The sequence below is a fragment of the Globicephala melas genome, chromosome 11 (assembly GCF_963455315.2).
Source record: "Globicephala melas chromosome 11, mGloMel1.2, whole genome shotgun sequence".
Taxonomy (NCBI): domain Eukaryota; kingdom Metazoa; phylum Chordata; class Mammalia; order Artiodactyla; family Delphinidae; genus Globicephala; species Globicephala melas.
Genome location: NC_083324.2, coordinates 26883823 through 26899658, shown reverse-complemented (window position 1 = coordinate 26899658; position 15836 = coordinate 26883823). Strand labels below are relative to the sequence as shown.

At 39.8% G+C, this 15836-nt stretch overlaps 1 protein-coding gene across 20 annotated transcripts in view; it reads right to left on the bottom strand.

Annotated features, from left to right (window-relative positions):
* The window catches only part of CADPS (calcium dependent secretion activator), an 804342-nt gene that overhangs the window by 405355 nt on the left and 383151 nt on the right, over positions 1-15836 (bottom strand). The gene's annotated exons all lie outside the window — the stretch shown is intronic.

Sequence of the window (15836 nt, the reverse complement as noted above, 5' to 3'; positions counted from 1 at the left end):
CCTCAACACAGAAGGGCCATATATGCAAGCCCACAGCCAACATCATACCCAATGATATAAAGTTGAAAGCACTGCCTCTAAGATCAGGAACAAGACAAGGATGCCCACTTTTGCCACTTTTATACAACATAGTATTGGAAATCCTGCGGCAGCAATCTGACAAAAAAAAAAAAAAAGGAATTTAAATTGGAAAGGATGAAATAAAACTGACACTGTTTTCAGAACATGATACTATATATAAAAAACCCTAAAACTGCTACCAAAAAGCTATTTGAATAAATGAATTCACTAAAGTTGTAGAATACAAAATTAACATACAGAAATGTGATGCCTTCTACACACTAATGATGAATTATCAGAAAGAGAAATTAGGAAAACAATCCCATATACAACTGCATCAAAAAGAATAAAATATCTAGGAATAATCCTAACCAAGGAAGTAAAAGACCTGTACTCTGAAAACTATAAGACATTGATAAAAGAAATTAAAGACCACACAAACAAATAGAAAGATATACTAGGTTCATTAATTGGAAGAGTTAATATAGTTAACATGACCATACTCCCCAAGGCAATCTACAGATTCAGTGTGTTCCTTATTAAAATCCCTATAGCATTTTACACAGAACTTGGACAAACAACTCTAAAATTTGTTTGTAAACAGAAAAGACCCTTCATAGCCAAAACAATTTTGAGAAAGAAGAACAAAGTGCCCTGACTTCAAACTATACTACAAAGCTACAGTAATCAAAATGGTATGGTACTGCCATAAAAACAGACACATAGATCAATGGAACAGAATAGAGAGCCCAGAAATAAACACATGCTAACAGGATAATTAATCTATGACAAAGGAGGCAAGAATATACAATGAGGAAAAGACAGCTTCTTCAATAAACAATGTTGGGAAAACTGGACAGCTACATGCAAAAGAATCAAACTGGACTACTTTCTCATCCCACATACAAGAGTAAACTCAAAATGGATTAAAGACCTGAAAACCATAAAACACCTAGAAAAAATACAAGCAGTGTGCTCTTTGATACTGGCCTCAGCAATATTTTGGGGGGGCTCTGTTTCCCGAGGCAAGGAAAACAAAAGCAAAAATACACAAATGGCACTACATCAAACTAAAAAGCTTTTGCACAGGGGAAAAAAAAAACTATCAACAAAACAAAACACTGGCCTACTGAATGGGAGACGATATTTGCAAGTGATATATCTGATAAGGAGTTAATATTCAAAAACTCATACAACTCAACATCAAACAAAAACAAAAAAACTTAATTTAAAAATAAGCAGAGGGGACCTCCCTGGTGGTGCAGCAGTTAAGAATCCTCCTGCCAGTGCAGGGAACACAGGTTCAAGCCCTGGTCTGGGAAGATCCCACATGCCATGGAGCACCTAAGCCCATACGCTACAACTACTGAGCCTGCACTCTAGAGCCCGTGACCCACAACTACTGAGCCTATGTGCCACAACTACTGAAGTGTGCAGGCCTAGAGCCCATGCTCCACAACAAGAGAAGTCATTGCAATAAGCCTGAGCACTGCAATGAAGAGTAGCCCCCACTTGCTGCAACTAGAGAAAGCCTGCATGCAGCAACGAAGACCCAATGCAGCCAAAAATAAATGAATAAATAAATATATAAATAAATTTTTTAAAAAAGCAGAGGACCTAAATAGAAATTTTTCCTAGGAACTCATACAGATGGCCATCAGCCACATGAAAAGATTCCCAACATCACTAATCAGCAGGAAAATGCAAATTAAAACCACAATGAGATATCACCTCAACCTGTTACAATGGTTACTATCAAAAAGACAACAAGGACTTCCCTGGTGGCGCAGTGGTTAAGAATCCGCCTGCCAACGCAGGGGATATGGGTTCAAGCCCTGGTCCAGGAAGATCCCACATGCCGTGGAGCAACTAAGCCCGTGCGCCACAATGACTGAGCCTGCACTCTAGAGCCCACTAGCCACAACTACTGAACCTGCGTGCCACAACTACTGAAGCCCGCGCGCCTAGAGCCCATGCTCTGCAACAAGAGAAGCCACTGCAATGAGAAGCCCGTGCACCACAAGGAAGAGTAGCCCCCACTTGCTGCAACTAGAGAAAGCCCACGCACAGCAATGATGACCCAATGCAGCCAAAAATAAATAAAATTTTTAAAAATTTTTAAAAAGACAACAAAAGCAACCATTGGCAAGAATGTGGAAGAAAGGGATCCCTTGTGCACTGTTAGTGGGAATGCAAATTGGTACAGCTGTTATGGAAAATACTATGAAGGTTCCTCAAAAAATTACAAATAGACCTACCATGTAATCCAGCAATTCCACTTCTGGGTATTTTTCCGACAAAAACAAAAACATTAGCTCGAAAACATATATGCACCCCCATGCTCACTGTAGCATTATTCACAATAGCCAAGATAGAGTAGGAACGTAAGTGTCCATCAGTGGATAAATGGATAAAGAAGATGTGGTATCTGTCTATCTATCAACTATCTATTTATCTAATGGAATATTATTCAGCCATAAAAAGAATGAAATCTTGCCATGTGCAACAACATGGAATGACCTAGAGGGTATTATGCTAAGAGAAATAAGTCAGACAGAGAAAGACATACCAAATGATTTCACTTACATGTGGAATTGAGAAACAAAACAAATGAACACACATAACAAATCAGAAACAAACTCAGAGATTCAGAAACAAATAGGTGGTTGCCAGGAGGGAGGAGGATGGCGGGGGTGGGGTCTGTGAGTGAAATAGGTTAGGGAGACTAAGAAGTACAAACTTCCTCTTACAAAATAAGTATGTCACAGGGATGAAATGTACAGCATGGGGAATACAGCCAATAATATCATCATAAATTCATATGGGGACAGATGGTAACCGCAATTATTGTGGTGATCATTTTGTAATGTATACAGATGCCAAATCACTATGCTGTGCATCTGGAACTAATATCGTGTTGTAGGTCAATTATACTTCAAAAAGAAACAAACAAAAAAAGAGCCTTCAATCCATGCATGTTAAAGATCAGAATGACCCGGGAGAACCACACAGCTGCATTTTTAAATTCTGCAAAGCTATTACACGTGTCCTTTGGTCCCTGTTCTAGCTCCTGATTCAATGACATGACTTGTTGCTAAAGAGACCTTCCAGCAGACAGGGCTTCCCCTCAATAACGAGGTTATTAGTGTGTTTTCAATCAGATGACTTGTTTATTTGAATAATCTGCTGTCTTGTTTCTCTCTGTGTGCTCAGCTGGAGAGCTAACGCATACAGGCAAAATAAATCTCTTCTTACAAAGCAAATTGGGATTGCACTCAGGTCTTTTTCGAAGAAGACTTAAAAAATAAATTCCAGTGAACTTCAGATTTGAAAGGCTAGTGGCTTAGGGTATTTTTCACTGAACTTAAATAGGACTGAAAATAGGAAACAGAGATCAGGTTCTAATATTGTTCTGGCTACCCATTCAATCCCGGTGATTTGGCAGTCTTTTCAATGATCAGGGAAAAAATGACCTCACTGACTTCTGCTGAGAGCAGGGACTAACTTCCGAATGGTTGGTTTTACAAAGCAGACTGTGGTAGGTAAGAGCACAGGTTTTCAGTCTAGATAGAACTGGTTTCTGGTCATAGTTCCCGACTATGTGATCCTGGAGAAATTAATAAATTCTCTCAGCTTCTGGGAATAATAGCACTTACGTTTGTGGTTGTTGTGAGAATTAAATGCAATACTATGTATAAATGCATGCTTCCCAGCCAAAACTAAGCACTCATTTTATGCACGCCTTCATCAGCCTTGGAATGACCATTATTATCAGCATGACTATCATGAAGTAGTCTGATACTTTGAATTGAGAAAGGAGATGCTTTGGTTAGAGTTCCAGTTCCAACAGTTTTCTGGATCTCTGGAGTGCCAGAAGCATTTGCTGTGCAACTTGGGTCTTCTTTTCTTTTAGTCAAAAATGGGCTCAGTAAAAATTTGCTGGAAGATTTCCCCAAGTGGTAAGCTCAGCAAAATCTAATGAACTAATCTCAGAATTTAAAAGCCAATGTCAAGTCCATGAAATAGAACCACGGGAACATAAAACTGGACATATATTCACTGCTCAATCACTGGTGGCAATGAAGTTCTAGTATCAGTGGCCACTGTTTACTGGGTGTTCATTCTGATCTAGACTTGGTGCTAAGAGCTTTATATGTACCGTCTTGGGGGCTCTTCTTGACCACTCTGAGAAATAGGCACTACTGTTACAAGTGAGGAAAGCAAGACTTATGGAGGCTGGGTAATTTTTTATCCACTATTAATTTTCATCTTTTTTACATTTTTAAAAATTTTAATTTTATTGGAGTATAGTTGATTTACAATGTTGTGTTTGCACAAAGTCACAGAGATGGTAGACCCAAGTTCTAACCTAAAGCCAATGTTTTTAATAACCCTGCTACATTCCCTGGAAAAGGGGAAGACGATGTGAGTCCAACCAGTAGACACACAAAAAAGCTCTAATATTGGAGAAGGCATGCCTGTGATCATTTTCTTTTTTTTTTCATAAATTCAATAGTATTTTGCTCAGGAAAATTTGCCTCAGTGAGTTGTATTCTTTGAGCCTGAAAAGACATCAAGTGACAGCATGAAGTTTTACAAATAAACTGGCAAAAAAAAAAAAAGGCAGAAACCAGCTCTACACTGACCATGTTCCAAAGATATTCAGCAAAGGAAACAACCCACAGGAGAATACTAAAGGGATTAGGCTGGAGTTTTCAAGAGTGTTATGTTTATTTTTAGACATTATTCCAAATAAACCTATAAAAATGTCATGCAGTGAGAATGTGTGAACAGTGAAAATAATAATAGCTTTAAAGAAAGTATACTGTAATTAACATTTATCAAACATCATTATGTGTCAGCCTCTGGGCTAATAAATATTTACTGAGGGCCTACTATCTGTTAGGTACTATTCTAGGTTCTGCAGATAGCCTGAAATAAAATAGCCAGAACCCATATCCTCAGGGAGTTTACTTTTATATATTTTGTCTTGGATCCAGGAATACAAGCACTTTGGAGGGGACTTTGAAACTTGGCAACAGAAGGCTTAAAATCTTTAAAAATACTTCACCAAGTAGTTCCATTTTTAGGAATTTATGAAGAAAATTATGTCAATTACTCCTACAAACCACAGGTTGGTTTAAAATAAAAGGAAGAAGCAATATAAATGTTGAACAATTGTGATTCAAATGGATACGTTTTGATATTACCTTATAATGAATTACTACTTCAGCCACTAGAAATGATTCAGAATCTTATGAAATGATTTGGGAAAATGTTCATGATATTGCAAAAGAGTACGTGATATATATTTTTATAAATCTCAGACAGAAAAATAAGAAGGCTACATAATCAAATTCATAGTAATATTGCTGAATAACTGTTACAGGTGATTTAAATTTTATTCTTTTTTCTTATGTGTAGTTTCTAAATTCTTATAATGAGGAGGTACCACTGATACAAAAAGAAATTACTTTGTAAATGTTGTAGCCCTATTTGTTTCCATTCCAGCCAATTTGTTTCCAAATGTCGCCACGTATATCTTTGACATTGTGCAAGGAGAGGAGAAGGAAAAAAAATCCCTGGTGGCGCCGTGCTTGAGAGTCCGCCTGCCGATGCAGGGGACCCGGGTTCGTGCCCTGGTCCGGGAAGATCCCTCATCCCACGGAGCGGCTGGGCCCTGAGCTGTGGCCGCTGAGCCTGCGCGTCCGGAGCCTGTGCTCTGCAACGGGAGAGGCCGCAACAGTGAGTGGCCTGCGTACCGCAAAAAAAAAAAAAAAAACTGTACTTCAGTGATCCCTCTGTCATTCAAAGGCAGATTATCCCAGGGGGACGAGGAGGGGAAGACTGATTGACATCAGTTCAGCAAGTATCACCCTGCACCTAAGAACAGCTCTAACTAACGCTAAGGGAAATTTACATCTCTTTTTGAGCCTGTGTTTACCCATCTGTAAAATGAGAGGCTTGGACAAAATGATTTTTTAGTATACTGTCAATGAATAAAAATGATTTTCCTTACTCTGCTGAAAATGACCATGAGCTCTAGACCCCAAGGCATGGAAGTTGAGTCTTTGACAAGATATGTGTGGAGAAAAGTCATAAATGTGACTAAGAAGGACCAGAAAGCGCTGGATTTGCAGATGTGTTCTCATATATTTTTTGAGTCTAATTAGAACATTTTCAATAAAGTTCTGGTGCTTTTGGAGTCGTGACAATCGTGTGGTTTGTTATTTTAAAAACAGTGCCCTTTTTTTTCCTTCAAGCACATGTGTTGGATCTTAAGTTAAAAAGTGAAAATATATTTACGAGTATTCTTTGTACAATATTGACATTTCCCATCAAAGATTTGGGTATCTGATATATGGGGAAGATAACATAAGAGATGATGAGAAAAGAGACACTTTTTCAGACCCATAAAATAAGATACAAATGTATTTGGGATTCTTAAAGCAGATTATTTCTGCTTTAAGAGACATTCCCCAGCAGTGGAGTCCCACAGGACTTTTTGTGATAATGGAAGTGCTCTATATCTGCTTGTGCAATATGGTAGACAATAGCCACATGTGGCTATTAGCGCTTGAAAGGCGTGACTAGTGCACATGGGAAACTGAATTTTAATTTTATTTAATTTTAATTGTTTTAAATCTAAATAACCACACCGTAGCTAGTGGTTACCACACTGGACAGCTCGGGTTAGAGCCTTGCAATGCAAAGTGTGGTTCTATGACCAGCAGCATCAGGGTTACCTGGGAGATTGTTAGAAATGCAGAATCTCATTCCTACCTGAAATCTACTGAACCAGATGGTACTTTTTTTGTGTGTGTGTGGTACGCGGGCCTCTCACTGTTGCGGCCTCTCCCGTTGCAGAGCACAGGCTCCGGACGCGCAGGCTCAGCGGCCATGGCTCACGGGCCTAGCCGCTCCGCGGCATGTGGAATCTTCCCGGACCGGGGCATGAACCCGTGTCCCCTGCATCGGCAGGCGGACTCTCAACCACTGCACCACCAGGGAAGGCCGATGGTACATTTTAACAAGATCCTCGGACAACCCACAGAATGGAAGAAAATATTTGCAAGTGAAGCAACCGACAAGGGATTCATTTCCAAAATACACAAACAACTCATCGAGCTCAATACCAAACAAAAAAGAAACCAATCCAAAAAATGGGCAGAAGATCTAAACAGACATTTCTCCAAAGAAGACATGCACATGGCCAAAAAGCACATGGAAAGATGCTCAACATCACTATTAGAGAAATGCACATCAAAACTACAATGAGTTTTCACCTCTCATTGGTCAGAATGGCCATCATCAAAAAGTCTACAAACAATAAGTGCTAGAGAGGGTGTGGAGAAAAGGAAACCCTCCTACACTGATGGTGGGAATGTAAATAGGTACAACCACTATGGAGAACAGTATGGAGGTTCCTTAAAAAACTAAACTTAGAACTACCATACCATCCAGCAATCCCACTCCTGGGCATATAGCCAAAGAAAAGCCTAATTCGAAAAGATACATGCACCCCAATGTTCATTGCAGCACTATTTACAACAGCCAAGACGTGGAAGCAACCTAAGTGTCCATCAGTAGAGGAAGAGATAAAGATGTGGTACATATATACAATGTATATATTTCATATGATGTCACTTATATGTGGAATCTTAAAAAAATGATACAAATGAACTTATTTGCAAAACAGAAACAGACTCACAGACTTTGAAAGCAGACTTGCAGTTGCCAGGGGTGGGTTGGGGGAGGAGGAAGGGATAAATTAGGAGTTTGGATTAGCATATACACACTACTATATATAAAATAGATTATCAACAGGGACCTACTGTATAGCACCGGGAGCTCTACTCAATACTCTATAATAACATATATGGGAAAAGAACCTGAAGAAGAAAAAAAAAAAAAAAAAATATATATATATATATATACACACACACACACATATGAATCACTTAGCTGTACAAGCTGGAACTAACACAACATTGTAAATCAACTATACTCCAATATAAAATAAAAATTAAATTTAAAAACAAAAGAACAAGATCCCAGGTGATTCATATGCAAACTAACATATGAGAAGCACCACTCTAGAGACAACAGTTCAACTTTCCATTTCATCAGTCACTCAAGTAACCAACTGATCTTTCCATCATCAGCAGGTACTAGGATCAGTCCATGGCACCAGGCACTGGACTAGGCACAGGAGGGAAAGTAGAGAAGGTATCGGAATGGGCACTGGGCAGCGTAGCATGGGGGATAAGGGCATGAGCTTGGGATCAAAGTCTTCTGGCAACATCCCTTTCTAAATCTTGAGCAAGTTATTTTACTTCTCTGAGACTGTTTTCCATCCTTTAGATAGAAACAATTTGTAAAGATTAAATGAGATAATGAACATTAAGAGCTGAGCACCTGGCTGGCACAGAGCAAGCACTCAATAAATGGTCCTTGTTGCTGTTGCTTTAATTAACAAGGCTCTAAAAATGGAGCTGCGGGAGATTCACACTCTTACACCAGTTGTTTAGATGGACCTTTGCAGCAGATGAGAATGTAAATGGTAGTCCATGCTGAAAAGATGCTGACTCACAGCATTCTCAGGGAATGTCACTCATCCCAAATTCAGCAGATAGGAAGAGACAGATCTTCTGTAGAGACACATTTTTTTCATTAAGTAAAATATCATAAGATAATGGACACATGTGAATAAAAAGTGTACTATTTAATTTTTAAAGGCCATGTCCTCTGTCACAGGCCCTTGGTAAGTTCTCCCAACTACAGCTCACATGATGATTCATTTATTTAACAAATACTTATTGATAACCTCCTTCTGGGAGGCAGTATGGCATAGAGATTTACAGCATGGATTCTGCAGTCCAGCTACCTGGACTGGAAGCCCAGCTCTGTCACCTATTAGCAAATTTTTCTTGTGCCTTAGTCTCTTCATCTGTAAAATGGGAATAACAGTAACACCAACCACACAGCAATGTGTAAAGATTAAATGAGATGATACATTTAAAGCACTCAGTAGAGTGTTGGGTACCCAGGGGCTCAGCAAATATAAGCTAGAAAGACACTAGAGGTGAATAAAATAAAAATATACATGTACCTTAAAAAAGAAAAAAAGCCTAAAGGTTATGTGCTTAAGAAGTGTTTGGAAGTACTTTTCTTTGCAAATTAGTTCTGTTCCTACTTTGTTCACTTTTCAAACCAATGTTGCAAGGACTTGTGAATGCCAAGTGACAACAAGCATGTACAATGCTGGGGAAATATAATACACAAAATTTAATATGGTGTAGCATACGGAATCACTGCTTATTTGATTTCTTAGAACAGGTCTATTAATTGGAAACTTTCCTCCATGGTCTCTTTGGGGTCAATGCTGTTGTTAAAGGTGAAATAGAAGCTTATTTATATGAAGCAGGGTCCTTTTGGCATTCTCTGTGAGTCTTCTTGGAAAGAATCCAACACAGACCTGAATTAAACAGAGTCAGTTTCAATGGTGCTGATGATCAAATTTATCCATGAACTGAATTAAGAATTATGGAAGAGGCTGGAGCTAATATATGTAGCAGACCATCCCATTAAGCTCCCTTTCTCATTTGCCAGCATGACTATTAAACCAGAACACAGACCTTTTGACACAAACCACTGCTCGAAAATGACTGCACCACATAACGGGAGGCCTTTCCCCTGACTCATCCTGACCCTCCCTACAGAAAAAAAACTTGATTATCTCACATGGATTAGGGACATGGTTATTGTCTGAGGGTAGTTAACCTGGTTTTTAGAGAATTTTACTAGATATGTTTATAGATTTCCAATTTTCGGAGAAAATTATAGAAAAAACTGAAACCATCTGAGGATGAGGTATGTGTGTGTATACACACATGTGTTTGATGACTTTGTTTCTCAGAATCATTATTATAAACTTTAAATAACACCATGGATAAGCTTTTGAAGAGCAGAAATTCCAATTGCATCTAACTTGTTGTATGGACCTGAGGAACTCTCTGGGTTATCCCAGAAACCAGGAGTCCGGGCAAGACCCAAGACTCTTGGCTCTTCAGCTCACTACGCCCCCTTCCCTTTTTTTAAAAAAAAATTTTTATTTTATTGAAGTACAGTTGATTTACAATGTTGTGTTAGTTTCCGCCATATAGCAAAGAGATTCAGTTATATGTATATATTCTTTCTCCTATTCTTTTCCATTATGGTTTATTATAGGATATTGAGTTATGCCCCTTTTCGCTTAATGCCCCACAAAACAAATAAAACCTACACTCAGAACCCGCCAAAACAAAAGCATGAATAAATGCACGAGGTTTTTAGGCTCTGAAATCAGTCTGGGTTCAAATCCCAGCTATGCCACTGACTATGACACCTTGGCAAATGACATAAAACTGCTGAAGTTTTCTCATATGTAGACTGGGGATAGCAACCTTACCCACCTGATAAAGTGGTTGTGATAATTAAGTTAGTTAGGGAATATTTTGTTTATATCAGTATGTTTGAAGCACTGTTCTAAGCACTTTTCCTCTATTACCTAATTATGCCTCACAGTGCCCCACAGGACATGTCTTGTTATCTCCTCTTCCACCCATTTTACAGATGAGAAAATGAAGGTACACATACTTGGTAACTTGCCAAAAGCCACAGAGCTGGTAAGTGCAGGCTGTGGTATTTTAACTCAAGGAGTCTCACTCCAGAGCCCATGTGTTAACCCTTGTGCTGTGAGTTGCTTGACATAAATCGTCATTGATATGAGCTATTACTGCTACTGCATTTTTGCTGGACAGTAATAAAAATTAGAGCAGAAACCATTGCTAATGTCCCTATGCCATTATCTGTCCCTCCCTAGGGAAGGTAGGGCCCTGCTGATACACTTTTGAGGGCTAGAAAAATCTGTGGTTTGTATTTACAAGGGAGGGGCAAGTGGTAAAGAATCCAAGAGTCCTTTCCGATGAATGTTGTGGTTTCAGTGGTTTAGGTAAAGAATTTCCCCAAATCTAATTTCTCCCTTCTCCTCCTGCACATCAGTTTACAGAATGTAGGGGCCAGTCTTTAGCCTGTGGGAGACTCTCCTTCAGACCCTTGTCTCCCTGCCGGAGCCTCACGAGCCCTGAGGGATCCTTTCTCTGCAGGCTTCTGAGACTTTGGTCTCCAAGTTGCCGACAAGCCACCCTAAGTTTTACTAACCATCTGCCTTCTAAACTCAGGCCCTACAATTCCCCAACCTGACTTCTACACAATGATAGACCTTCTCTTCCTCAAAATCTTGAATTTGTCCCACCTCAAGGCCTTTGCATCCACTAGAATACTCTCCCAGCAGCTCTTGACAAGACTGGCTCCCCATCCCACCATTTTTAGGTGTCATCTCCAAAATCTTCCTCTCAAAGAAGCTTGCTTTAACCATCCAATCTAAATCTCTCCCCTCTACCACCCTTTCATCACCTACACCTTATTTATTTCCTTAAAGCACTTACTTCTTTTATTCTTGTAATAATCTAGGCTTATGCCCTAGAGGTAAGCTCCATGAATAGGGTCCTTATTTACCTTGTCTGTTGCTCCACATCTTATGTTAGCACGTGGATGCTCAGTAAACATTGATTCAACAAATACATACATGTCCTCCTCTCTGCATTAGCTGTAACCCTCACACTTGTCTTCTTGCCTGCCTAGAATTGAATTCTCAAGGTCTTCTCTGCCCCATTGATTTCCCATCTCAAGTTCTTCCTCACGGGCCTTCATTCATTCATTTATTCACTCAACAAATGTTTTTTTGAGTACCTACAAAGTCCCAGACATTGGTGCACAAAAATGAATAAAACACATTCTGGGGCTTCCCTGGTGGCGCAGTGGTTGGGAGTTCGCCTGCCGATGCAGGGGACACCGGTTCATGCCAAAAACAAAAAACAAACAAACAAACAAAACACACATTCTGGCCCTTGTGGAACTTTTAGTCTGCTGGGCGTGGCAGATGTGCATAGATGATTTCAACAGAAGCTTCTGTCTGCCACTGGTATTAAGGAGTACACAGGGACTCTTAGCCAAACCAGTGCGGTGGGGTAGTTGAGGAGGAGACTTCCTGCAGGGTGTGAGAGAGGAGCTGGTTTTTTAAAGACAAGTGGGAGACAGTCAAGTAAAGAAAACTGTAACAGGCATTCCAGATAGAGGGAAGAGCGTGAACAAGGGTACAGAAATCATGATGGTGGCAAAACTCTTAAGTGGTTAAATATTAAATGGTGAGGTGTGAGGAATGGATGGCATGGATGGTCATGAATCATGTGCTAAAAAGCTTGAACTTGATCCTATAAGCAAGGGGGAACTATTGAGGGTTTTATTCAGAGAGTAAAATCTCCAGGGAAGCTGTTAAATTATTTAGATTTTTAAAAAGCAACCTCAAAATTTCCTTTCCTGTGCTCCTGAAGGGCAGCAATTCACACTCGGTCAGCTTAGGAGAAAGAGGAAGGAAGGAGTTACATAAGAATACAAATGCTGAGTTAAAAAGACATTAATTTTTTTTTTTTTTTTTCCTGCAGAAGGCCTATAACAAAGAGTATGTCTAGTGTCTAGGCACGGGCATAATTGCAACTTTTTTTTTTTTTTTTTTTTTTAATACTGGCATCATTTGCTTAAGCTAAGAGATGATTTCATTTTGATTGGAAACCATTTCTGATTCAACTTAAATGACCTGCATAAATATTTTATAACCACTCAGGATCAGCACACTTGAGAATAAGCTAGACTACTTAATAAACTTGCCTGCTTTAGTGCTGCAGAGAAAAAATAAAACTTGAATAAATGTAGGGAACATTAGAATCGAAAAGATGTGTGACAGAAATTATTTGGATAAACAACCCATTGCTATGAAACCACTAGCTTTCAATAATTTACTAATTAGTAATCACCTACTAACTAAATATATACTAGGATATTTCTAAGCATAACTTATTTTTTAAACTGTAAGCATGCTTATATTTATAATTTCATCAATTGCATAATTTTTCCTTTATTCTAAGAGAAAAATAAAAGGAAGATGGGGATGAGAAAGAGTGTGGGGAAATGAATAATGTGTAGAGTTGATCTGTATTATCCAACCCAGAAGTCTTCCCCCCAGAAAATCAAAATTCGAGGTACTGAGGTTCTACTCAGGGAAAGTCTAAGAAATAGCGTTTTAACTCCACACTTTTTTTTTTTCAGTTATGCCTCTTTATTTTTTTCTTTCTTATACAGTGTGCCCACAAACTGTGTCCCATGGCTATGTCTGATTTCTCAGGAATAGGGATCAACTTTTTGGCTTCTACATGACTGATTAACATCTAGCACTTTGGATGTACTGCTAGTAGACGCTCAAAAAACATTTCATGACTCAATCAACTCTCACTCCACTTTGTCTCCTGTCTTGTATGGAAGAGAGATATTGCCATGAAGGCAAATTTAAAGGTTTCCTACTTACAACAAAAGAATCTTCTGGAGTACAAAATGCACATGTGTAATTTTTGTACACCATCTTGAAGAATACAAGCAAAACTTAATGTTTAACACTTATTCACTCGTTCAACAAATACTGAGCATCTACCCTGTTTCTGACAGTATTCTTGGGACTGTGAATACAAACGTGGGTAAGACAGACGTGGGAGACAGACAATATACAAGTAAGGGTTGAATAAATTAAACATTACAAATTGAGATAAGTGAAATGAAGAATATGAACAGAGATATCAAATTACTACCCATTTGTTTTAAAGCTCAACCCAAGTGTTACCCATGTGAAGCTGCCCACAATGTCCCTGGCATATGTTAGCTACTTTTTCCTGTCTTCTTCCATTGAACTTTCCACATAGCTCCTTGACTCAATGTATCACTTTGTATTCTAATAATTCTTGCTTGTCAGTATTTACCCCAGACTAGAACCAAAAATCTCACACATGATAGACCTACTTTAAGAATTTGTTGAAAGAATGAATGAATGAATGAACCTGTCCTGGCTCTTAAAGTGTCAGAATCTCTCAGGAGCTGATGGAGAATCCACAAGTCTCTCTAGACATAAGACATTCTGGCATTAACTTCACCAGTCACTGATGGTGCTACCCTATAGGACTACTTGGTAAGTTGTGGCTGCTTGTCATTTTCCAGCATCCTATTGCGATGGTCCATCTCTGGATAGCCCATGAGGGTCACGTGTTTCTAAACTGCCCACGTTCTCCAGGAGAAGAGCAGTGATGCGCAGGTAGTACACCATTACTGACAACACTTTACCCTCATGCTTCGAGGGCCTGTGCATTTCTTAAATAGAAGGTTAAAGCAAGGTGGGTGGTCGCCCAGAGTTAACTGTGAACTCTGGCTTTTGTAACTGAGGGTTATCTGTCCACTGTTGATCATCTAGCCTCATGGCGAAGTGTTCCAACTCTGCAGACAGACTTCCTAGATCGAAATCTGGGTTCTGTCACTTACTCTCCCAATAAGTTAGTTCACTTGTGAAACACTCTCTTGACATCTGGTAAGAAAAAAGGTTATACCTTTGCAGACCCAATCTAAAATCTTTTTTATATAATAACTTATTTCCTCTATGGCAAATATTTAGATGTAAGTATATTTTCTGAAGCAGCAAGATAACAGCAGGATTCCTTAATTCCACAGATTCTGGAGTTAAAGAGACCTGCATTCAAGAGGTGGCTTTGCCACTTTCTGTGTACGTGACCCTGAGAAGGCTGCTAAACCTCTCTGAGTCTCCACTGTGCTTATGTATGAATGTGGATAATATACTGTTTACTTCTAGGGTTGAAATGAGGATTGAATGAGACATGGGCTTGGCCCAATGTCTGGGAAATGGGAGCCAATAGATGTAAGCCACCACCACGCTGCCACAATCATCCTGATAGGGAAATAATCCTCCATGACGTTGTTAAAATTCTTGTGACACCTTTTTTTTTTCTTCTTCTTTATTTTTGGCTGCATTGGGTCTTCATTGCTCCGTGCGGGCTTTCTCTAGCTGCGGTGAGCAGGGTCTACTCTTCGTTGCGGTGCGCGGGCTTCTCATTGCAGTGGCTTCTTTTGTTGCAGAGCACGGGCTCTAGGCACGCGGGCTTCAGTAGTTGTGGCACGCAGGCTCAGTAGTTGTGGCTCACGGGCTCTAGAGCGCAGGGTTAGTAGTTGTGGTGCACAGGCTTAGTTGCTCCGCGTCATGCGGGATCTTCCCTGAGCAGGGCTCGATTCCGTATCCCCTGCATTAGCAGGCGGATTCTTAATCACTGCACCACCAGGGAAGTCCCCTTGTGACAGCTTTTCTTCTTGATTATCCTTTCAAGTTAGTTTATATGTCAAACATTTTTGGAAGACAGAGATAGGGTTTCTCTACAGGGCAGAGGGAAGATTTGTTTCCCACCAGAATTATAACGATAATAGTCTCCCTCCAGGACAAAAACTGGGCAGGTTTGCTAGCAGCACCCATATAAAACTGGAGTCTCCTAACCTCAGTGCTCCTCAGCTATGACGCAGACCCACTGAATATGCAATATCTACCTGGGCTCCTCCCTGTGGCCCCATGGGGCGTGGGGAACGTGGGGAGCCGCTGTAAACAGGAAGGAAGCACAGGCTCCATGCTGTGCCATGAGTGGAGAAGCCCTTGGCCCCTGCCACAGGAGTTTTGTGTCCTCTGCCAGCATCTGTGACTCTCTGGCAAGTTAACTTGTTAGCTTTTGCAAGTAGAGTAAAACCTCAGACCCTTCACAGTTCTTGAGCATCCTCCTCCTTAACATCATTCTTCGGAG